Genomic DNA, 24,136 nt, shown 5'->3' on the forward strand with positions numbered 1-24,136 from the left:
CGCGAGAAATATCCGGACTTGTTTATTGATGAGTAATCTTGTATTTAGATTTTGTAATATTGTTGGACTTAATAGCTTTATATATGTCTTAAATTGTAAAACACTGGTAATGTTTTGGTTTAATGGAAGTATCTTGCAGAACTTACCCTGATATGGGAGTTGATTATAATATTGCATGTGTTGGCTATATTGTAGAAATGGAGTTGTATCATGTATATTGACTATGATATGAATTGTGAACCATGTGTGCTAGAAATGGTTGAAAGTGGGAGAGAATTGCATGCTGATAATGCACTTGTAAATTATGTTGTGAAATGCCTCTTGATAAGAGAGGGAATGACCGGTAATGGGTCGAGTTATTGAATGTTAAAAATGTAACACTGTTTAAAATGGAGGAAAACCTGTTTTTTTTTTTTAAAAAAAAACCTGTGCCAAATTTCGGGGATGAAATTCTTTAAGGGGGGGAGGTTATAGCGACCCCGGGTTTATCCTTGTTGTACAGAGATCCGGACATGTGTCCGTGGATGATAGTAGTTGATTATTACCTGGTGTACATCCTTTCTTACTTTGTAATTGAGTTATAGGATGTGTTGGGCAGGTTTGTTACAGGTTGGTTGAGTTTAGAAACCAAAACTAGTTGCCCAGTTTTTTTTTACCTGTCCGCTCGAGCGGGGGTTTTGGCGCTCGAGCGGAAATTGCACCCATCCAGTATTTCCTGTGCAGTGTTGGAAGCTCGAGCGTGGGATTGGCCGCTCGAGCGGGGTTGTGTGAGTGCCGCTCGAGCAGGGAGTTGGACGCTCGAGCGGGAGACCTGTCTGCAAAAGTACTGGGAGTGTGCATCCGGAGCTCGAGCGGGGGATTGGCCGCTCGAGCGGGAGTCTGTGAGTGCCGCTCGAGCGGGGAGTTTGACGCTCGAGCGGGGTGACTTTTATATAAATCCGAGATCCGACCTTTGGATCACTTTTTCAAGATCTTTTCTCTCTCTTACTTTTTCGAAAAGCCATTTTCAGAGCTTCTCACTCTAAAACCGGCCCTTCTCTCTTAGATTTGATCTAGCAGGAGTTGTTTGCTCACTTTTGGTCTTTACGAAAGTTGTGTTGATCGTCGAGGGCTACATTTTAATCTGAAAATTTCGGAATTTGAAGCATATTGGTTTTGGTCTTCATCTCCATTGGAGCTCAAACTTTGAGGTAGGGATAACCTACTCCTTACTATGAGCTTTGTCTTTAAATTTTAGTATTTTGAGATGTTGGGTTGGTTTGGTAATTTGGTGAAAGTTTGGGGCTTTTGTGTAAATTTACAAAAGTTAGGGTTTTAGCTATATAAAGCCTAGATGCATGTTCGGCATGAAAAAGTGAAATTAATGTTAAAACATTAATGAAAATGGAACCTAAGGGTTGTAATGTTAGTTATGGAAAATGCCCTAATTATATTGATTGATTAATTTGTATAATTAATTGTTGGGAATGAGGAATTGAATTGAGAATGTGGAAATTGGAAAGGGAAGGGGTTAAAGGGGGTAGTTGGATTATTTATCACTCACCTAGTTGAAATGTTGATTATATATCCATTGTTGCATTTACTTTCTGTATAGAAATAACTCCTTTGGGCTATCGGTGGAGGATAGTCGTGATTGTTGTAGACAATGCATGATGATTAGGCAAACGGAAACTAATCACTGGAATGAGTCATTGAGTATGACGATTGAAAGAACACGTTAAATTTATGTGTTGTGTGATGATGCGTATAATTATTGTTTATATGCATTGTGTTGTGTTGGAGGAGACAGGGGATGTACTCCGCGGTTTAGGGGAAGATAGGGGATGGACCTCTAAACCGGATGTTGTTGGGAGGAGATAGGGGATGGACTCCGTAGATAGAGCTCATATGCTTATCTAGTGATGTATTGACAGAGCTCATATGCTTGTCATTGGAAGTGTGATAGTGCTCATATGCATATCTGTGGAAGTGATGATATAGCTTGTATGCTTATCTGTTGGTGTGTGATATAGCTAGTATGCTTATCTGTTATGAAATGGGAAGTATTTGATATGAGTTACTGTCTCATATGAGTTGTTTGGCCAGGTTCTGAGCCATGGTTATAAATTGAGAATTGAAAAGAAATGGAAAATAGACTGTAATATGGACTTGTATGTCATGAAACCGTAAAATGTGATAAGGGAAAGTATCTGTGTTGGCCATCTATCAGCTGCTAATCTTTTAGTCATTGTTCATATTTGGTTTAGAGTATTTCTACTGGGCTGTGGCTCACCCTATATGGGAATATCATTTTCAGGTACAGGTAGCATGCCACCTCCAAGGACGTAGCTTGGGAGGCTAGAGGCAGGCGGATTTTGTTGTTTTATTTCTTTGATGTATTACATATATATTCAAGCCAAGGGCTTAATGTGTAAATGAGTTAGTATTCCTTTGTTGTAACCAAGTGTTAACTTGGAAAGCTGTAAGCCTTTAGGGCATTTGCTTTTGTCGTTAACATGTAATACTTTTTGTAATGGAACTCTGATGAATAGAAGAATGTGGAGTTTTTATATATCAATGCATGTTGTAGACGTCCCCGAACGCCCCGGGAGGGTTAAGTCCCGTTCTGTTCATTTGGGGTCACTACAGCTCGGACTCTTAAATGTCACGGTTCTTAATTTGAACCAAAGAGTCCAAATCCGGCAAATTGTTTTGAGAAACTAATTTTTGAAAAAGTGCCAAACATGGACTGCTTTGCCAGATACAGAGTCGCCACCTAAATATTTTATTTTGGGAAATTTAGGAAACCCTGACTCGGTGCCAAAAGGCCACGTGTCCGTCATCACCAAAGTTGCCTCGGCTCGGGAACTTGGGTACGATTGGGGAAGGTCACTTCGTGAGCACCCCCGCTCGCCCGATCATAGACCGGCCTCTACTAACCATGATATCAATTTTTGAAAACATTGTGAGTTCTTATTCCGGTTATTAGCCTAGGTTACTATGTGATGCTCACAGCATATAAGTATAGACCGGGTTGCCCAGATTGGAACAAAACATTTCATGCTTGTTTTTGAAAATGGTTTGCTACCCGCAGGTAGGCTTGAAACATTTGATGATTTATTCCAATTCAGATAACCCAACCTTCACCCACAGGCATTCAGGCAGGTATATCAGATAAGCACATAGCCTCAAGGTAAGCATGCTATTCATGGCAGCACTCACACGCATGCAAGGATGCTAAAGCATAAAGCTTACCGAGTACTCCAAGCCAAAATAGAAACTCATTAGAAATCATGCATGATCCTAATTATACAGAAATGCCTAATGCAACACATGCAAAATGCAACTATAGCAGGCTCGGCTATTCTAAGATGGCATATGGAATGCTACAGCTAACATGTATTCAACTTTGAAATTGAAAGTACAATGCAGTTAGTATGATGCGCCGAGCCCGGTGCATGCAAAACTGATGAATGAATGCAAACATGCTGTCATACTGTATGCTAATTGAAATATGCCCTAATCTAACCATCAAAAGCGGATAAATAAAAGGGAGAAAGACGTGGGGTTGGAAGACATACATCACACTCACGCACACTTATTACAGTTGTGCCCTCACTCAGAGGGTCCGAATAAATAATACAGTCCAAATATTACAGTCCCAAATAAAAGAATATTACAGTCCAAAATTTTACAAAATTCTAATTAATTAAAGAATTAACTAAGAAAGCAAATAAAACTGGCGTGCAGGCCAGGGACTGCCTTGCTTCTGATGGATGATGCATGTCCAGATTGTCTTGCGCAGAAATCCACCGGAATGCCCCAATTAGCCTATGTTTACACCTGTTCTTGAAATGCATGCCAAGCTCCAAAAAGTTGCTGATTCTTCGTTTTGCTGCAACAGAGAGCAGGAAAGGGGCATAGCAATGTATTTGCACAGATATATGCATGGCTCGATCCTCGTGCCACCAATCACGCATACCGAGGCATGATGGCCGAGGAGTCGAAATGCACAACTCAATATAGGATGAATGCACATGAAACTACAGCTAAAACCTAACTCCATCATGGATAATCCGGAGTGTCGGTGACTAGGGAATTGAGACACATTCCGTCACTCGGAGTACGAAATGCACCTCGTTTCCCGTGCCCGGGCTAACTCTTATTCCGGACATGATGCAATATGCCTGATACGCGTGAAATGCAACTAAGATACAATCCTAACATATACAATGCTATGGAAATGAAATGCCTCGAAATGCGTGCACACGGGCACGCAAACCGAGATGATACATGAATGCAATGAAAATGAGACGCCTTGAAATGCATGCACGCGGGCATGCGAACCGAGGCAATGCAAATGCTATGAAAATGAGGTGCCTCGAAATGCGTGCACGCGGGCACGCGAACCGAGGCAATGGTAAATGCAATGAAAATGAGATGCCTCGAAATGCGTGCACACGGGCACGCAAACCGAGGCAACGGTAAAATGCTATGAAAATGAAGTGAATCGAAATGCGTGCACATGGGCACGCAAACCGAGGCAACGGTAAAATGCTATGAAAATGAAGTGCCTCGAAATGCGTGCACACGGGCACGCAAACCGAGGCAATGGTAAATGCTATGAAAGGACATGAAAACATGATATGGGCTTATACCAACATGAGTGAGCCTCAGCCACACTCACATCAGATGCCGGCGGATAAAAATGAGGTGCCTCGAAATGCGTGCACACGAGCACGCAAACCGAGGCAATGACGGAATGCGATGTAATGACATGGAAATGATAATATGGGCTTATACCAACATGAGTGAGCCTCAGGCACACTCACATAGGATGCCGGCGGATAAAAATGAGGTGCCTCGAAATGCGTGCACACAGGCACGCAAACCGAGGCGGTGGCAAAATGTGATGAAATGATATGAAAACATGATATGGGCTTATACCAACATGAGTGAGCCTCAGCCACACTCACATAGGATGCCGGCAGATAAAAATGAGGTGCCTCGAAATGCGTGCACACAGGCACGCAAACCGAGGCGGTGGCAAAATGTGATGAAATGATATGAAAACATGATATGGGCTTATACCAACATGAGTGAGCCTCAGCCACACTCACATAGGATGCCGGCAGATAAAAATGAGGTGCCTCGAAATGCGTGCACACAGGCACGCAAACCGAGGCGGTGGCAAAATGTGATGAAATGATATGAAAACATGATATGGGCTTATACGAACATGAGTGAGCCTCAGCCACACTCACATAGGATGCCGGCAGATAAAAATGAGGTGCCTCGAAATGCGTGCACACAGGCACGCAAACCGAGGCGGTGGCAAAATGTGATGAAATATGGCAAAAATGATATGCAAGCATGCTAATGGAATTTCAACACTAAAATATGGGGGAAAATAGTCCCGAAATGAGGCGAAATGACATGAAATGCAAGGAATTGTCCCGAAATGCGAATTTAGGCACCCGAAATGACCTATAGCTATGCCAAACATGCACAATATGGACATGCAATACAAAGACAGAAGCTAGAAAGTCCCAAAAAAGGCACTTTCATAGTTATAAACATGGCCAAACAGCAAGCATAGGTATGGCAAAAATAGCATGCAAGAATAGAGGCCAAGAGAGGGGTAATGAAGCAAGTGATACAAGCAAAACCCAAACTGAAAAATTTCCTTCTACAACACTGAAGAGGGACCAAAAAATATGAATATTTACAGTATATGGCAGACCTCAAATCAGTATACAAACATGATAGAAATGTGATGCAAAATTAGGCTCAAAAGTGGCTACAACATGAAGTATACAAAATAATCACCAAACAGCCAAAGACCCTTAATAAAACATGTAGAATGGACCAAAATAAGCACTTTTCCAGAACTGTAAAATGGCCAAAAACAAAAGCATGGTAGGCTAACTAAACATGCAAGAATGGGGAATAAAAGAGGGATATAACATGAAGTGACCTATGGAAGCCTCAAACCATGAAAGGACCTAAATGAAAAATTAAGTATGGACCAAAATAAGCACTTTTTCAGAACTGTAAAATGGCCAAAAACAAAAGTATGATAGGCTGCCATTGCATGCAAGAATGGGGAAGAAAATGGGAGTATAAAGGTAGGTACAACATGGAAGTCTCAAATGGTGTTGAGCCCTTCTTCAATGTTGAAGAGGAGCTCAAAATAAGCCTAATATCAGTTTAAAACATGCTCGAAAATAGATTGCTCATGGGTCAAAAATAGCATGCAAAATTATGACATACAAGAGGATCAATGAAGCAAGTGTGTCATGGAGGGCTCAAACAGGGTTGAGCCCTTAATGAAAAGTGAAGATGAGCTCAAAATAGGGCCCTTTTCAGTTAGGGCCGGAGCTTGAAACAAAAAGCAAGTGGGGCTTAGAAATAGATTAAGAAAAAGGGTCAAAAGGGTAAAAGTACTACTTACCCTTGAAGACTCAAACTTTTGTTGCTTCTTGGATGAATTTGCAGCTTCTTTGGCCTTTGAGAAACCTTCCTTGTTGCTGGAAATGAGGTGGTGGTGGTAGAGCTTGGTGGTATAGAAGGAATGATGGTTAGGGACTTAGGGTTTTTCAAAGAATTGAGAAGGATGAAGATGGAGTTGTGTATGGAGGCTTGAAGGAGAGTTTTTCTAACCCCAAAATACTACAAGGCTTGCTTGCTATATAGGCCAACAAGGGGGTGTAAAGGTGGGGGAAAAGGAGAGCAAAATTTCCCCACGAAATATCCCCCAAATAAAGATCTTGTCTGGGGGAAACAGCTCCACAGCTGTAAAGTGTACAGTGTAAGGAAGCAGGCCGGCCTGGTACTTTTGTTGCAGGTGGCCGGCCGGCCACACCCCCTAATCGGCCGGCTAGGGGTCAAAAGGTACAATGAGATTTTCTGGCCGGCCACCAACTGGTGAGGTACTCCTATGTGTGTACAACACAACCATGTGGTTAAAAGTCCAAGAAAGTGGGTCCAAGGGGTTCAACATTAGCTCGGAAAGAGGGGTTCAAAAGGGTCAATTTGAATTACTGGCCGGCCATGAACTTTTAGGGTCCTCTCATGTGTGTACATCACAAATATGTGGTTCAAAGTTCGAGAAAAAAGGTCCAAGGGGTTCAACATTAGCCCGGAAGGAGGGGGTCAAAAGGGTCAAGTTGAATTAATGGCCGGCCATGAACTTTTAGGGTCCTCTCATGTGTGTACATCACAAATATGTGGTTCAAAGTTCGAGAAAATGGGCCCAAGGTGTTCAACATTAGCCCGGAAGTAAGAAAAACGGGCGCCGGAGGGCGTCGGAGGATGTATAACTGGTTGCTGCAACAATTGCTGGCCTCCCACCCTTCAGTGACCTCCATGGTGATAAAACAGAGGTACCTGCCAAAAATGAACAAAAACCGTTGCAAAACGAATGCTCGGGGACCAAAACACGCAGTTCGGGGTCCCGAAAATGGGCTGTTAAGCACCGAAAGTGGCATTCGGCCACGAAGTGGGCTTCTCAGCCCCCAGTGTCCCTCAAAAGGGGGCAAATAGGAAGTATGCCAAAAATTAGAGCAATAGGAGATGGTTAAGCGGTCCCGAACCGAGGCACACGGCCTGACGGCTCCGAAAACCGAAAACCGGACTCCGAAATGGGAAAAATGGCCTACGGCCACCAAATGTAGCCTACGGACATTGAGAGATGGTCTACTGGACCTCTCCCTCCCCTCAGGAAAAGAAACAGAGAAAACCGAGTCTGGTTCGCAAACCGAGACAAGGCACAGAAGAGGGTTCGGAAGTCCGGAGGCAGGGCTCACGGCCGCTACTCTAAAACTTCTGAACGAGCACATTATGCAACATCACCAAGCGCTCAATCGGTGACGTCTGAGTCTTAAGGTCGGTCAAAAATGGGGTGTCTACAGTTGCCCCTCTTTGACAGAACTCGAAAGTCATAAGTGACGGGAGTGAATGTCAAAGCCCAGAGACGACCCATTTTTGACAAGGCCGAAGACTTAGACAAACATACAAGATAAACAGAGATGTGCCCGTAGGCGTGCCCGCAGGCAGGGGGCAAAATGCAAATGATATGCAAGAAGCCGAAGATAACCCAATGATCATGCAAATGCAGCAAGCTGTAATGAAGCAAGTATTCGCAAATAGATGCAACAGTTTTAAGCAAGAATGCAAAGCAACAACTACATTTCATGCAGTTAAGAATGCGGAGGATTATTCAATCCCCGCCACGTCTCACATGGAGAAGATACGATACCTGCGCGATTCGTCTGGTCGCACCAGCCTCAATTGAACCGTACATACAATATCGTGCCTGCACAAGAGAGAAATTGCAACAAATACAATATGCTGACAACATGTATTTAATGTGATTTCGAAAGTTCGACACACGCAGTGCCGGTGAGTGAATGCACCGCAATGCAAGAATGGAACGTGCGTGACAACGCATGCTCAAACATGGAGGTATGCCAATATCAAGAAATGTGCACGTTAATACAGGTATGCTTATGAGAATGTAAGATAATGTGACACGAGCAAGAATCAGGGCGTCCGTTTGTCATGAAACAATGAGTACGGAAACGCATGTTTCGGCGAAGGTAACTCAATCGCGGCCTCCAATCCACTTCCCTGAAAGGTTACAACTCATTCAAAAAGGATACACTTTGATTTCGATGAGTGATGATGAGACATATGTCAGAACTTGAAGCTGAAGTTCCGGCGGAGCTATTTCGCGACCGGAAGTGTACTTTTCTTGAACTTTTTCAGGTCCCGGGAACTCCGATCTTCCTCAAAATTTGCAGAGAGCTAGGTGAGCATGTGGGGAGCATGGCCGGCCATTCATCTTCCCAAGGGGAGGTGGCCAACCGGTTTCTAATAAAGCTAATGGCTGGCCGGCCATTTCTGCAAAAAGCAGATAGCTGGCCGGCTAGAAATAGGGGCCGGCCGGCCATGTGCTTTATCCGGGGTATTTTGGTCTTTTTCACTCCCTTTTTGCATGCTTCTTCAACCAAGACCTTGAGCCTATAAAAGGCAGCCGAGGCCCCCTTCCTTTCTTGCCTTCTACAACACTTTCCTCTCCAGATCTGAGTTTCACACGCGTTTTCCAACGCCCCGTGCAAATTGTTTTCGCAAAAACACTCAGTTTCAAGCACTTTGAAGCGATTAAATTCCAGCTTCGGAGCTTCTTTTTGCATTTTCGCCACTTGAGGTAAGTTTGTCTCAATATTTGGAATATTTTCTCGGGAGTTGACTTTTGTTGACTTTTTATTTCCCGAGAGTTGACTTTTGTTGACTTTTTCTAATTTTGGCCCATTTTGCTCATTTCTGCTCCCTTTTACAGATTCTTTGAAAATGGCGGGCAATTCTCCCCATGGCGGAGGTTTTCCAGGTGCCGGAGATGATTTCGATCCCATGACTCTACCACCGAGGACCCGACCTTTCATTCCCGGGAGGTACCGTCCGCCAGCACACGTCCTCCCTCGTGCTGTCTTCCGTCACTTTACCAGTTTTGACGAGCGAGCACCCGGGGATCTGCTTCTCAGAGAGCCGGAGCAGCATCTCTCTCACGAGGCCCGAGAGGTATTTACCTCATCTTCTGTATTTTACATTTCGCACCTTTGCCATGCTTGAACATGCAGTTTAGCTTATGACATAGTACTTTGCTTGCATCCTGAACATGTAGTTTCAACACTTGAATTTTTGAACACTTGGCTCACCAATTAATTGTGAACGCACTGTACACATTAGTTAAGAGGCGAACACACGGTTCAAACACTGATTTGTCGACCACACAGCTCGAATTCGAAAGTGGACACACAGCCCACATTTTGAATTTTCTGAACACGCAGCCCAGATTAGATAGTGAACACGCAGCCCACAATTTAACTGAAAGTTGAACATGCAGCCTAAACTTCAAATTTTCTGAACACGCAGCCCAGGTAGATAGTGAACACGCAGCCCACAATTTAACTGAAAGTTGAACACGCAGCCCAAACTTCAAATTTTCTAAACACGCAGCCCAGATAGATAGTGAATACGCAGCCCACAATTTAACTGAAAGTTGAACATGCAGCCCAAATTTCAAATTTTCTGAACACGCAGCCCAGGTAGATAGTGAACACGCAGCCCACAATTTAACTGAAAGTTGAACACGCAGCCCAAACTTCAAATTTTCTGAACACGCAGCCCAGATAGATAGTGAACACGCAGCCCACAATTTAACTGAAAGTTGAACACGCAGCCCAAATTTCAAATTTTCTGAACACACAGCCCAGGTAGATAGTGAACACGCAGCCCACAATTTAACTGAAAGTTGAACACGCAGCCCAAACTTCAAATTTTCTGAACATGCAGCCCAGATAGATAGTGAACACGCAGCCCACAATTTAACTGAAAGTTGAACACGCAGCCCAAACTTCAAATTTTCTGAACGCGCAGCCCAGATAGATAGTGAACATGCAGCCCACAATTTAACTGAAAGTTGAACACACAGCCCAAATTTCAAATTTTCGGAACACGCAGCCCAGATAGATAGTGAACACGCAGCCCACAATTTAACTGAAAGTTGAACACGCAGCCCAAATTTCAAATTTTCTGAACACGCAGCCCAGATAGATAGTGAACACATAGCCCACAATTTAACTGAAAGTTGAACACGCAGCCCAAACTTCAAATTTTCTGAACACGCAGCCCAGATAGATAGTGAACACGCAGCCCACAATTTAACTGAAAGTTGAACACGCAGCCCAAATTTCAAATTTTCTGAACACGCAGCCCAGATAGATAGTGAACACGCAGCCCACAATTTAACTGAAAGTTGAACACGCAGCCCATTTGATTTCAAATTTTCTGAACACGCAGCCCAGATAGATAGTGAACACGCAGCCCACAATTTAACTGACAGTTGAACACACAGCCCAAATTTCAAATTTTCTGAACACGCAGCCCAGATAGATAGTGAACACGCAGCCCACAATTTAACTGAAAGTTGAACACGCAGCCCAAACTTTAAATTTTCTGAACACGCAGCCCAGATAGATAGTGAACACGTAGCCCACAATTTAACTGAAAGTTGAACACGCAGCCCATTTGATTTCATTGGCGCACAGCCCATTCATTCCATTACTGACATATGTATTCATTCTGAATGCAGGTTGGTTCCCGCAGTGTGCGGGGGTATGGTTCCACCATTGCGCGGGACTGGTACGCCGAGCTCCCGGAGGGTGTTCGAGACTTAGTCGACTTGGCAGGGTTCGGGCCCTTCTGCGTCGGGTTGTCGCGTTGTCCTGCCAGGAGGACACTGATGGCAACCTTGGTAGAGAGATGGTGGGACACCACCAATTCCTTTCATTTCTCTGCTACCGGGGATATGACCATGACCCCTTTTGACTTCGCTGTATTGACCGGCCTTGACGTTGGAGGTTGGTCCATCCCCTACGATGAGGATATGGGCGAGTGGGAGGCCGCCTGGATGTATCTGTTGGGGGCTCGCCCGCCTGTTGATAGGGTTTCAGGGAGAGTCCGATACACTTGGTTCTCTTCCCATTTCCGGCGGGCGGAGATGGTGCCTGAGACTCCCGAGGAGACGGAGCAGTATGCCCGTGGTTTCCTGATGTTCCTCTTCGGGACTACCCTGTTTGCCGACAGAGGGAACACCGTTGGGCTATACCTGCTGAGCGCTCTAGTCGACCTATCACAGGTCCATCGATATGACTGGGGTGGCGCCGGCCTGGCTACCCTTTACTTTTATATGAGCGCGACCTCCCACGGGCGGGGCGACTTACTTGGCGGCTACTGGAGAGCCTGGGAGGTACTTTTCTGTCCCTTTTGATTTACATTTCTGCTTTTCATTACTTGTACATTGCACACACAGCGCACTTTTACAGTCTGTATTTTGCTCTCAGCATTTCGTACTTGCATTCTGCACTGTTTTTCTCAGCTATGGGTCTATGTATACTTCCCATCATTAGCCCCAGAGTTGGAGGTGGTAGGGATTCCCATGACCCCATATTCATTGGTGTTCGAGGGCCCACACCGGCCGAGGCCTCGAGAGACCCTCCTTCGCCTACGACAGTACTTTGACACTGTGCGACATTCAGAGGTACCTCAGAACTTTCAATTCCTTTCATTCTCATCTTTGATTTGCTCTGTATATTCTCGATTTCTGATTGGTTTATGCATTTATCATCCGCAGATTACATGGCAGCCCTGGGTGTCCCTGGGTGACGGCCTCCGACTTCAGTATACCGGAGCGTCGGGCATTTCCCAGTATAGGGTCCTGCTCGAAGGGCCGGTTGGCAGGGTATGGTTCCTGGGGGAGCGCTTTCTGCGCCAGGTATGGGGGTATCTTTCTCAGGATATTCCCGCAGTACCCCCAGCCAGTATGCGGACTGCTGACAGGCTCTCTTACTCAGAGGTAGTCGGCGCCATGCTGGGCAGTGATGCTTTACTATACATTGAGGAGGGGGACTACGCCACTTACCGTCACATATATTTGATGCCTCCATTGACAGGAGCTCATATCCCGATGATGAGGCCTGCCGGTATGTCATCCTCGGACCAGGCTCGGGCTCGGGCTGCAGACGCCCCTTCTACTAGCAGGGCCGGTACATCTAGAGGTGGGAGTAGACCGGTTCCTCCGGCTCCGTCGGTTCATCCTCATCCCGGATGGCCAAATATGCCTACTGAGTTGATGGCGTGGCAGTATGGGGCTAGCTCTCCGACTCCGATTCCACTAGAGCCTCCGATGCCCAGTGATCGATACGCCATTGATCCGGACTCACTGCCGGTATGCTCCACTTCTTTTCATTCATCATTTAGATGTTTAGACACTCTTCTGTTCACTGATGATTATGAGCTCATTTTTGCAGCCATCGCGAGGGTACATGAGGAGGTGGTTGGACTGGTGGCCACACTCGAGGGCATGGTCCTGCGTAGGGAGGTACAGTTGTCTGTCGCGAGCATTCAGGTACCCTTCAGTTTTCTGGCATTTATCATACTTCTGATGACATGCTGATTTCTACTGCATCGATAGACTATTTGTGTAGAGCACATCTGACACACACCCCACTTGTACACTGTATTTACATGCACCCACTTTACGTATCCTTTTCTTGTATCTGCATCTGATGTATATATTTGGACTGATGTATTTGAATTGAACTCTTTGTTTTCAGATGCCTTCATGGTCCGGTCAGCCGCAGGCCAGGCCACCCGGGCCTCCTTGGGGAGCTGGGCCATCTGGGCCGTTTCAGGGGGCGGGGCCATCTCGGCCTTCCCGAGGATCCGGGTCATCTAGACCTTTTCGAGGAGCTCGAGGAGGGCCTGTCCGCAGACGCAGGGCTCACGTTGTGGAGGTGGAGCCTGATGAGGAGGAGGATGCTGAGGAGGAGAAGGAGGCTACCGATCGTCAGTCAGAGACATCTACTGAGGAGGGGGGCTCCGGTTTTGGCTCGGGGAATAGAGGCGAGGCTGAGGGGGATCCTGAGGATGACAGCTCCGACTCAGATGGTGATGATGGTGCGGAGATTGTCCCGCAGAAGAGGATGAGGAGTGCTTCTCGTTCCCGCTCCCGAGGACTTTGATGTTGCTATTTCCTGCTTTATTTTTCTTTTTGCTAGTAGTTTGTAGCACTTTGCACATTGTTAGGCAGTTTTATTTTTTTGTAAAACTTGTACCTTTGTTCGTTGCAAAGCATGATGAAATGAAATAGCTTTTGAAAAGGTGTTTGTATTTTAAACTTTTAGCATCGTATCGCATCAATTTATTTTGCACGAAAAATGAAATTGAATGGGAATGTGCATTGTGTAATCACCAAGTCAGGTAGTGAACCGACGCAACAAACTAAGCAACTCAACTCACTAAGATATAACAGAACCTTAGGAAGTTCACAACTCGATAAGCAAAATGCAACAACGCAAATAAACAAGACTTTAACAAAAATTGCTTAAACAGAGAGCAATGACTCAAAAATACAAAACACGTCCGCTCGACAAACAACTCGATAAGCAAAACAACAACTCGATAATCAAAACCACAACAACAACAAAGTGTACTTCTGACAATCTGGGCATCGAAACGCATCCGAAACGGAGGGAGATAAAGGCCTTTGACTCTCCCATTGCATGGAAATGCTTGGAACTTTCCCTCGAAGAGTAAAACAGGGCCAAGGAGATACACTGCAGCATTGCCAGCCATCCCTGGGAGCCGGCCGACCATTTTTGTGGAGAGAGACAGCTGGCCGGCCATTTCTGCAAAAAGTAAATGGCTGGCCAGCCAGAAAATGTGGCTGGCCGGCCATTCAGTCCTGCAGCCACCAGATTTTTGACACGTGTCCCCGTGAATAGTGTTTTTCCTTCTATAAAAGGTTCAACTTCGGGAACATTCATTTCATCTTAGTTTTAGCCAAAGATGGAGGCGTTCCTCGCAGAAAATATCACATCTTGGATCTCTTCTCTAGATGGCTTGGAAAAGCTGAATTTCCGGGGTTTCAGCTTGAATGCACTATTCATGCTGAGCCGTACTCCGCTACATCTTCCTTTTCTCCATGCCGCGGCAAGGTTCTGGAATCCAGTGACGCATGTTTTTAGCTTTGGCGGCCAAGAGATGTGTCCCACTTTCGAAGATTTTCAGGTTTTGATGGAATCTGAATGCTCTGAAGTGATCTTGCCTCAGCTCCGTTTTGGCCACGCTTAGGCTTTAGGGCGGATGTGTGGGCTCACGGCGCATGATGCTCGATCTATGATCTGCAGTGGGGAACTGGACATCCTCGGCTTGATCCGTCATTTTTCCGACGCCGGTGACCGCAGCAACCATTATTGGCAGGGTTTCCGGCAACACGCCCTCTGCCTATGTTTGTTGTCCCACTTTCTGTTTTCCTCGGGCTTCGGCGGGGCTAGCATTCGCTTGATTGAAGTCGCCCAAGGTTTGAGGTAAGGAAAGAGCTGTATTGCCATGACCTTGGCCGAGACACTGATGGGTTTAGATTCTGTCTATCGCCGGGAGGCGACTAGGTTTGCTGGGAGTCCACTGCTGCTGCAGGTACTGTTTCCCACCCAACCTTACATATATATTTGCTCGCATCACTCGACCCTCAGGCTCGGTTTTTCTCACAAAACCCTTGTCTCACTTTTCTCTCATCGTACATCTCTCTGTTCTTTATTCTCTCATTTTCCATCCCTCCCCTAGGTATGGTTAATGGACAAGTTGCAGGTTGTGGACTCTTGCCCAGCTTATTCAGCTCGAGGCTACTTCTTTCGGCCGCGCCTAGTCAATGCTCTTGACGAAAGGTAGTGGTTCGATTGGATGTGCAATTTGTCCGCAGACGGCATTGCTTGGCGTTGTCCTTGGCTCAACCTCCCGGCAATGAGCTATAGTATGTCTCGGCTGATTGGGATCCAATTGATTGGTCTAACCCACTGCGTATTCTATTTTCCATTCCGGTTCCTGCGTCAGTTTGGCCATGATCAGACCTGCCCACCGGAGGGGATTGAGTACCCAGCCGCTTTCCCGATCCGGGGTGTACAGCTTGCCCGATATGCTACGGCATGGAGGACTAGAGAGCTCCTGGCCCCTGCTTCAACTTTTAGTTGCACTTTATCCGATGAGTGCTTGGATTGGCTCAATGAAGAGGCACAGGTTGGGCCTAGCTTGGCATCAGATGCTCCGTCCAGCTCTGGGAGGGGACGCAGAGATACTTGATTCAACTATGCCCCAAATTTATTGCTTATTTAGCATTTTCAAGTTTTCTTTATGAATGTACTAAAAAGCAACCTCGATTGTAATGCAAGAGCAGGAGAACTCAGTTTTGAAATCAATGAAATTGAAAGTTATGGTACTGAAAATTTTCCGCTTTTGGTCCAAAATGGTCTTAGTCGTAAAAAGATTAATTTGAGCAAAGTCAACTTTTATTAAAACTTTTCAAAACTATTTTCGATGTGGATCAGAACTGGACACGCCGAAGATCTATCACTGAGATGCACAACCCCAGATCCCTGCAACTGGAAAGTTGCCCCTAGTCTGAAGAACAATGCGGCACTCCATAGCAACAGAAAGTTGCCCCTAGTCTGAGTAACTTTGCACCGTCGCGGCAAACGGAAAGTTGCCCCTAGTTTGAACAGCACTGTACCGGAGATCACGATAAATGCTGACGGATAAAGATGACTGAGACGATCAAAATGGACAGAGTTGATCGGGGAAAAGTTTATGGCTGAACTTCAAGGTGAAGTTGCCTACGTATCCCAAAGATGGAAATCAAGCCTTACGTAGTTCAGGCTGAGGTTCACTCGAGTATTTTCACTCTCCTTTTGCACTCTAACTTTTGCCAAGGCCGCCCTTTGCGGGTTTTCAACCTTGCGAGCTCAGTTTTTATATTTTCTAATTTTTTGTGCTCTGAATTTTGCCTAGGTCGCCCTTTCGGGTTTTCGGCCTAGCGAGCCTCTCAAGGATAGTATTTCTTCAACTTGTCCATATTGATCGGTTGTGAGAACTCCAAGCCATCTAGATCCATCAGAACCACAGCTCCACCTGACCAGATAGCTTTGATGATGTAAGGACCAGTCCAATTAGGTTTGAACTTGCCCCTTGGGTCGTGGATGGGAGCTCGGTTGTCTTTGAGCACCAAATCTCCTTCTTTCAGATTCCTGGACCTAACCTTCTTGTTGAAAGCCCGGGCAATTCTTCGTTGATAGCCTTGGATGTGGTACAGTGCTTTCAGTCTTCTTTCATCAAAGAGCATGAGTTCTTCGAATCTACTTTGCTGCCAATCTGCTTCGGCTATCTGGCATTCAGCCAACACTCGTAACGACGGAACCTCAATCTCAATGGGTAGAACAGCCTCCATTCCATAGACCAATGAATATGGAGTTGCTCCAGTAGAGGTTCTGATTGAAGTCCTGTAGCCCCACAAAGCAAATGGCAGCTTGTCTGGCCAATCCCGATAGGTTCCCACCATCTTCTGTAGTATATGCTTGATGTTCTTGTTGGCGGCCTCAACCGCTCCGTTGGTCTGCGGTCGGTATGTAGATGACTTATGGAAAGCCACATTGTATTTCTCCAACAAGTCTACCACTTCTTTCTTGAAGTGGGAACCATTATCTGAAATTATTTCGTTTGGCACCCCGTAGCGACAGATGATGTTGTTCCTGATGAACTTTGCGACATGCGACGCCTTCAACACTGCATATGATTGGGCCTCGACCCACTTTGTGAAATAATCTATCGCTACTAGGATAAACTCATGCCCGTTTGACCCCTTCGGGGTAACAGCTCCGATCACATCAATTCCCCAGACTGAAAAAGGCCATGGTGAAGTCATGTTGTACAGTTTTGACGGCGGGATGTTCATGCGGTTTGCATGAATTTGACACTTGTGGCATCGCCGAACAAAACTAATACAATCCTCCTCCATGGTTGACCAGTAGTAGCCCTGTCTGAGGATCTTTCTGGCCAGCATTACTCCATTCATGTGTGCACCGCACTCCCCCCCATGGATGGCTTCCATCAGGCGTTTTGACTCTTCAGCTTCTACACAGAGCTTATGCATTCCCAGATGACCCCTTTTGTACAACTTTCCTCCGCATATAGTGAACTGAGCAGCCATTCTTCTGACAGCCCTCTTATCTTTGGCATTTGCCCCTAGTGGATATGTCTCCTTTTCCAAGAAGTTCCAGATGTCGTAATACCAAGGGTTGCCGTCTTGAACCTCATCTATGGCGGAAATCGACTCGTGTGCTGGCACGAACTTCTGATCAATAATGACTGGACGCATCCAGACTCCGGATGGGATGTCTATCATAGAAGATAGAGTTGCTAGTGAATCTGCAAACCTGTTGTTCTCTCTTACGAGGTGGGTGAAATTTAGCTTTTCAAACCGAGGAATTAGCAGATCCAAGGTTTGGTGGTAAATTATCATCCTTTCCTCCTTGACTTTCCAATCTCCTTTTGCTTAAGACACAACAAGGTTCGAGTCCCCAATGACGTCCACTCGTCTTGCCCCTAGTTCCAGGGCTGCTTCCAGGCCAGCAATACATGCCTCATACTCTGCTTCATTGTTGGAAACTTTGAACTGGAGCTTGAATGCTAAAGGGATACGGGAATCATCAGGCGCTATCAGCAACACCCCTATCCCATACCCATACTGGTTTGACGCTCCGTCAAAGTACATTGTCCAAGTTTCATCTTTGACGTGCAGAATGGCTTCATCTGGGAATAGATACTCAATCGCTTCATCCCCCTCAACCGGGTGGTCGGCAAGGAACTCCCCTACCGCTCTGCCTTTTACTGACTTGCGCGTTACATACTTCAAATCAAATTCGGAGAGCAACAGCAGCCATCGAGCTAGCCTACCCGTAAGTGCTGGTTTCTCGAAGAGATATTTGATGGGATCCAAACGCGAAACCAACATTACAGAGTGGGCTAACAGGTAGTGCCGCAGCTTCCTGGTTGCCCATACCAAGGCCAAACAAGCCTTCTCCAGCGGTGTATAGCGGGTCTCGTAATCCAGCATCTTTTTGCTCAGATAGTATATGGCCCTTTCCGCTTTGTCTTCTGACTCCTGCGCGAGCATGCAGCCCATGGTAGTCTCAGTTACCGAAAGGTACAATATCAACGGTCTCCCCGGCTCTGGTGGCGACAACACGGGTGGGTTCTGTAGATATTCTTTGATCTGTTCAAAAGCTGCTTGACATCGGCCGTCCCATTGGAATTTCTTTCCTTTCTTCAGGAGACCAAAAAGTGGTTCACAAGTCAAGGTTAATTTAGAAATAAACCGTCTTATGAATTGCACTTTACCCAGAAAGCCTCGCACCTCATTTTCAGTCCTTGGTGGTGGCATTTCTAAGATGGCCTTGATTTTGGAAGGGTCGACCTCGATGCCCCTTTGTGTGATCAGAAACCCTAGCATCTTCCCTGCTGTAACACCGAACGTGCATTTCTGGGGATTCAGTCGCAGCCGAAACTCTTTGATCCTTTGAAAGAATTTTTGTAAGGCGGTGTAGTGGCCCTCTCTATCTTTGGACTTGACAATCATGTCGTCCACATACACCTCGACCTCTTTATGGATCATATCATGCAATATTGTAGTTGCTGCCCGTTGATACGTAGCTCCAGCATTTTTCAACCCGAATGGCATCACTCTATAACAATATGTCCCCCACGGGGTAGTGAACGCAGTCTTCTCCCGGTCTTCGAGTGCCATTACTATCTGGTTATAGCCTGAGAAACCATCCATAAACGAAAGCAAGGCGTGTCCTGCCGTGAAATCCACCAATTCATCGATGTGCGGCAAGGGGAAGTCGTCCTTCGGACTGGCCCTGTTCAAATCTCTGAAGTCTACACAGACCCGAATTCTGCCGTCCTTCTTTGGCACCGGAACAATGTTGGCCAACCAAGTTGGATATTCAGATACCAGCAGGAACCCTGTGTCAATTTGCTTGGTGACCTCTTCCTTAATTTTGAGAGCCCAGTCCGGGCGAATCCTTCTGAGTTTCTGTTTGACAGGGCGGGCCTCGGGATCAAGAGGGATCCGGTGCTGTACAATCTCAGGATCGATCCCAGGCATGTCTTCATAGGACCACGCGAAAACATCTTTGAAATCTTTTAATAAAGCGACTAAGCGCTCGCGCTCCTCTGAAGACAACGTAGACCCGATCTGGACCAGCAGCGGGTCCTTCTCAGTACCAACATTCACAGTAGTGATTTCATCCATTAAAGGTTTAACAAATCTTTCCTGCTCTTGATCAATTAATCGTTGCAAAACTGGGGGAATTTCTCCCTCGCTGTTTTCATCAAAATTTTGAAAATCCTGATTTAAGCAATAAATCAAAGGCACAGAAAAATACTCGGAAACCACATCCACATCATTCTCATTAAATGTTTCCAAGCCGTCAGATTCCTCTGTTACAACAGACTCAAAAGAAAATGAAAACGACGACCTAGACAGGACTGTGGCATCCGGGTTATCACTCCCAGGAATACCGGACTCAGACTCAGTCGAGCTGGAATCTGATTCCGACGTACAAGATTCGGTAGAATCAGATTCCGGCTCACTACCTGACCCGGAACTGCTAGATAAAAAGCGTTCTTCATATTGCCAGATGAGAGAAGGTGCGATAGATGCATCCAAGATCGGCGCTGGAAAGCCCGCAGCTATTTCATCTCCAATCACAGAAACCGAAGAGTTATCCCCCAAGCACTCTTGGCCGATCGGAGGATCTGATAGTAGACTCGCCAGTGCTACCCCCATTTCAAGCTCTGTGCTATCAGGATCCACTGCTTCACATTGCTCAACCTCAGTTGGTGGGTCTGTCTGCGCTTCGGCAACGTCATCCCCAGATAATTGTATGTCGAAGAAGATTTCAAAACCAGGCACGCGCTTCCCCTCCGCGTTTTGCCATGGCTCCGGGAAGCCGCAGAATGGAAAATCTTCCCCCTCCCGGACGAAACGTCCGTTTAGGGTGCCCCAGATGGGCCTGTGCATTAACTCAAATGGCTTCCCGGCCTTCTTTGCTCTGGCCCTTCCGGCCATTTCTTTTCCTTTCCTCACCCAATCCTCCTTGGTGGGCAGATAACCCAGTCCAAAGGCGTGAGGGTTGTATGGCACTTCGGCCAATACTGAGACGCCCTTCCGGCCGCTTCTCCCTAATCCCATCCCGGGGGTATGTTTTAGCTTGTTCATGAGGTAGATAGATTGTGCACTAACGTACATGCCCTCATTCAAAGCCATGACATTCTGAACCACTTGAGCCTCGGCCAAAGTGAACCCCGATAAAAACACATCCTCCGTGCCGTGCTCAATCTCCAAGACAGGCGTGGACACCTCCAGCGGCGGATGGATTGATGAATTCCCAAAAACGATCGCTACCCCTTTCCCATGAGGGTACTTTAGCATCTGATGTAGAGTGGAAGAGACTGCTTTGACTTGGTGCAACCACGGTCGCCCCAAAAGTAGGTTAAAGGTTGCGGGAACGTCCAAGATATGAAATTCGATGTTGTGTTGTCCTGGACCAACCTTGGTTTGAATTTTAACAGTCCCCATCACTTCTCTGCTGGTATTGTCATATGTTCTGATCACTTGGGTGGTTAGGACGAAGTCCGCGGGTTTTAACCCGATTGCATATGCCGTTCTGGTCGGGCAGACATTAATCGCAGACCCGGTATCAACAAGTACCACCGGTATCCACTTATCTCTACATTCAACAGAAATATAGAGAGGTTTGTTATGACTTGTGCCCTCAGGCGGTAGCTCCTTGTCCGCAAAGGTTAATGCCGGGGAACCTCCTCCCGGAAAAACCAGCCCAACCAGCTGTTCAGGCGTGGTGTCTATGGAGAGTTTGGACTTGTCCATAGCAGATAGGACAGCTTCTCTGTGTACTCGTGATGCCATTAGCAGTCCCCAGATGGAGATGTCTGCTTGTATCTTTTTTAACTGTTTCAGCACAGCTTCATCCTCAATCTGCTTCTCCTTCTGTCTCTCCGCTTCTCTATCCTTCCCGGATGCCTCGGGTTGGTCCAGATGTGGGGGCTTGAAGTACCGCCCACTTCTTGTCATATGGTCCACTTCATCAAGATACCAAGTATCATCCAGCTGGTTATTCCCCCAGTCTTCATCCGTGTGGGCAAGACACAAGTCGTCATCTTCCCACCACATTCCGCTGGCAGCCAACAGACACCTGTCTGGCTCCGGTCCAGTCGTACTCTCAATGCTCTCTGTCCATATGCTCGCGGCATTGTCTGTCTTCGTGCACACAGCACTTTCAGTCCCCTCAGGGCCCTTAGCTTTTTTAATTCTCTCAGCCTCCTCAAACTTTTCTTGTTCCGGCTGCGTCAGTACAGCTGTTTGTTCAACAGTTCCCATCACCATAATGCCCATGTCTCGAGCGGAATTCTTAACACCGGCGCTCTCCGGCGATACAACTTGGCTTTCGGCCATTCCGGCCACAACTGATATTTCCGCCCCTGCCGGGCTCTGTTCTGGTTGGGCTTCCCCCACTGCATCCGGTTGATCTTCGAGCCATCCAGTGGCCTCCTCTGATCCCTCATAATCGTACCAGTTAATCAACGCATCCTCCAGTCCCTGGTCATCAAGAAATTGCAGGTTGGCAAAGTCTTCCTCTGCGGCTTTCAAATCATCTGCCCATAGCCCAGATCCATCCCCCCGGATCATGCATAGCTCTCCTGTCTCTGGCAATTCTACACTTAGCCCAATTCGGCTCGTTGATAGGATGTGCTTGCTTGGATCATAGGCTCCCTCAGCAAAATTCCGCTCAGTCCCAGATTCAGCAATCTCATTTTCTCCCAAAATCTGCCCTGCCCCGTCTTCGACGGTCACCACCATCGGTTCTGGTTGGGTTTTGCAGATGTCCACCATGCACAAGAAATCAGTGCAATCGGGGAGGAGCACCTCTGGCTTGGGTAGGTGGGTGGGCGTAATATAGATGCTAGGATCGTAAGATGCGACCCCAGTCTGGATAAAGTTAATTCTTTTGGGAGGAGGAGCTTGGTTATGTGGTGGGAGAGGGTTGGTTGTGACATTGGGTTTATCAGGAGGTGCGATCACCTGTTTGTCAATAAGATCTTGGATCTCATGACGCAATCTGTAACAACGGTCGGTGTCATGACCATGTTGTTGGTGATACGCACAGTACTTTGACGGGTCATAAGAGGGGGGGAGTGGATTCGGTAATGGCTTTGGTTCCAGGGGTTTTAAATGATTTTTTCTGATCAATATTCCCAGAACTTTGGTCAGAGGCATATATAGTGGGGTAAAGGTTCTTTGGCCTCACGGTTGGAATCTGTTGTTTTGTGTGTTGCTTCCGGACGCGCCGGAGAAGGGTGTGGCAGTCATGGGCCTTGGAGGGGGAGGGGGAGTGGTGGTGACCATACTAACTTCCGAGGCTCTCGTATTTGCAGCGCCACTCAGGCCCGCATTGTTGTTACGGTTGAATGTCCTCCTCCGTTGTTCTCTGTCGTGGTCAAACAGACCTTGTTTCATTGCGTCTTCGATTTGCACCCCCATATCATGTAAATCAGCGAAAGTAGGGAAGGGGACTACAATCATCCTCTGCATTAGCTTTGGGTGGAGATTGCGCACAATCATCCGGATTTGATCTTTGTCCGTGGGCCTTAAAGTCATCATTGACGCCTTCGCCCTCCATCGGATCACAAAGTCCGAAAAAGATTCCTTGGGCTCTTGCCTTGTCGTTTCGAGATCACGAGTTGTGATCTCGATCTGAGTGTTGTATGAATATTGCGCGACAAAGGCCTCAGCCATTTCATCCCAATTCTTTTTCACTTCATCTTGTAATCTTGCGTACCAATGAGAGGCCACACCCGACAGGGTTCGGCCGAATAATGAGAGCTTCTGTGGTCGTGTTAGGTCCATTGGCCGCAAGACGTCTGCGAACAGTCGGATATGGACCATGGGGTCGCCGGTCCCATCAAAACGGTCGATTTGTGGCATTTTGAACCTATTGGGGAGTGTTCCGGCCTCCTCGGTATATCCATCTTCGATATCCGGCATAGCCTTGACCCCTTGGGATTTCTTAAAGAGCTTCTCCAATTTGCTCAATTTCAGAGCCGTATGATCAACCTCGACCTCAAATGGAGAGTCCGGGTGATTGGATGTATGGACCTTAGACAGTTGTGGTGGAAGCGGGGGCGGAGCTGGCCCCGTTGGAAGATTTGTGTCTTCTTGCAGATTTTGGATAGTCGGCGCAGTATTCTGGGTGTTTGGAGGAGTGTTCTGAACAGCAGGTGCCTGCTCAGGTAATGGGGCTCCTGCCGGAGAAGGAATTTGGTGTGAAGCAGACGCTGTATTCTGTTGTTGCAGTCTGGTAATCAGCTCAGCCTGCTGGGTCATAATCTCAGCTTGTTGCTTAGCGAGTTCATCCCGACGAACGGCATCCTGTTGCATGGCCCGCATGGTTTCCTACATTTGGCGCATCATTTCCTCAACTCCTGTTGGTGCCGTCATACTGTTTTGATTTGTCTGAACTACTGGCAGATCTGTCTCAATGGGGATCTCAATCCAATTGTCCACTGATGGGGGATACCACTGTTCTGGTGCTCTTTGTTCAGATACACTGCGCTTTTTCTGCTTCCTTCTTGTAACAGGGGGTAGAGAATGGAACACTGGCTGTCCGTCGATTAGATCCTC

Source organism: Camellia sinensis, chromosome 2 (assembly GCF_055761805.1).
Source record: "Camellia sinensis isolate YWXY chromosome 2, ASM5576180v1, whole genome shotgun sequence".
Lineage (NCBI taxonomy): Eukaryota > Viridiplantae > Streptophyta > Magnoliopsida > Ericales > Theaceae > Camellia > Camellia sinensis.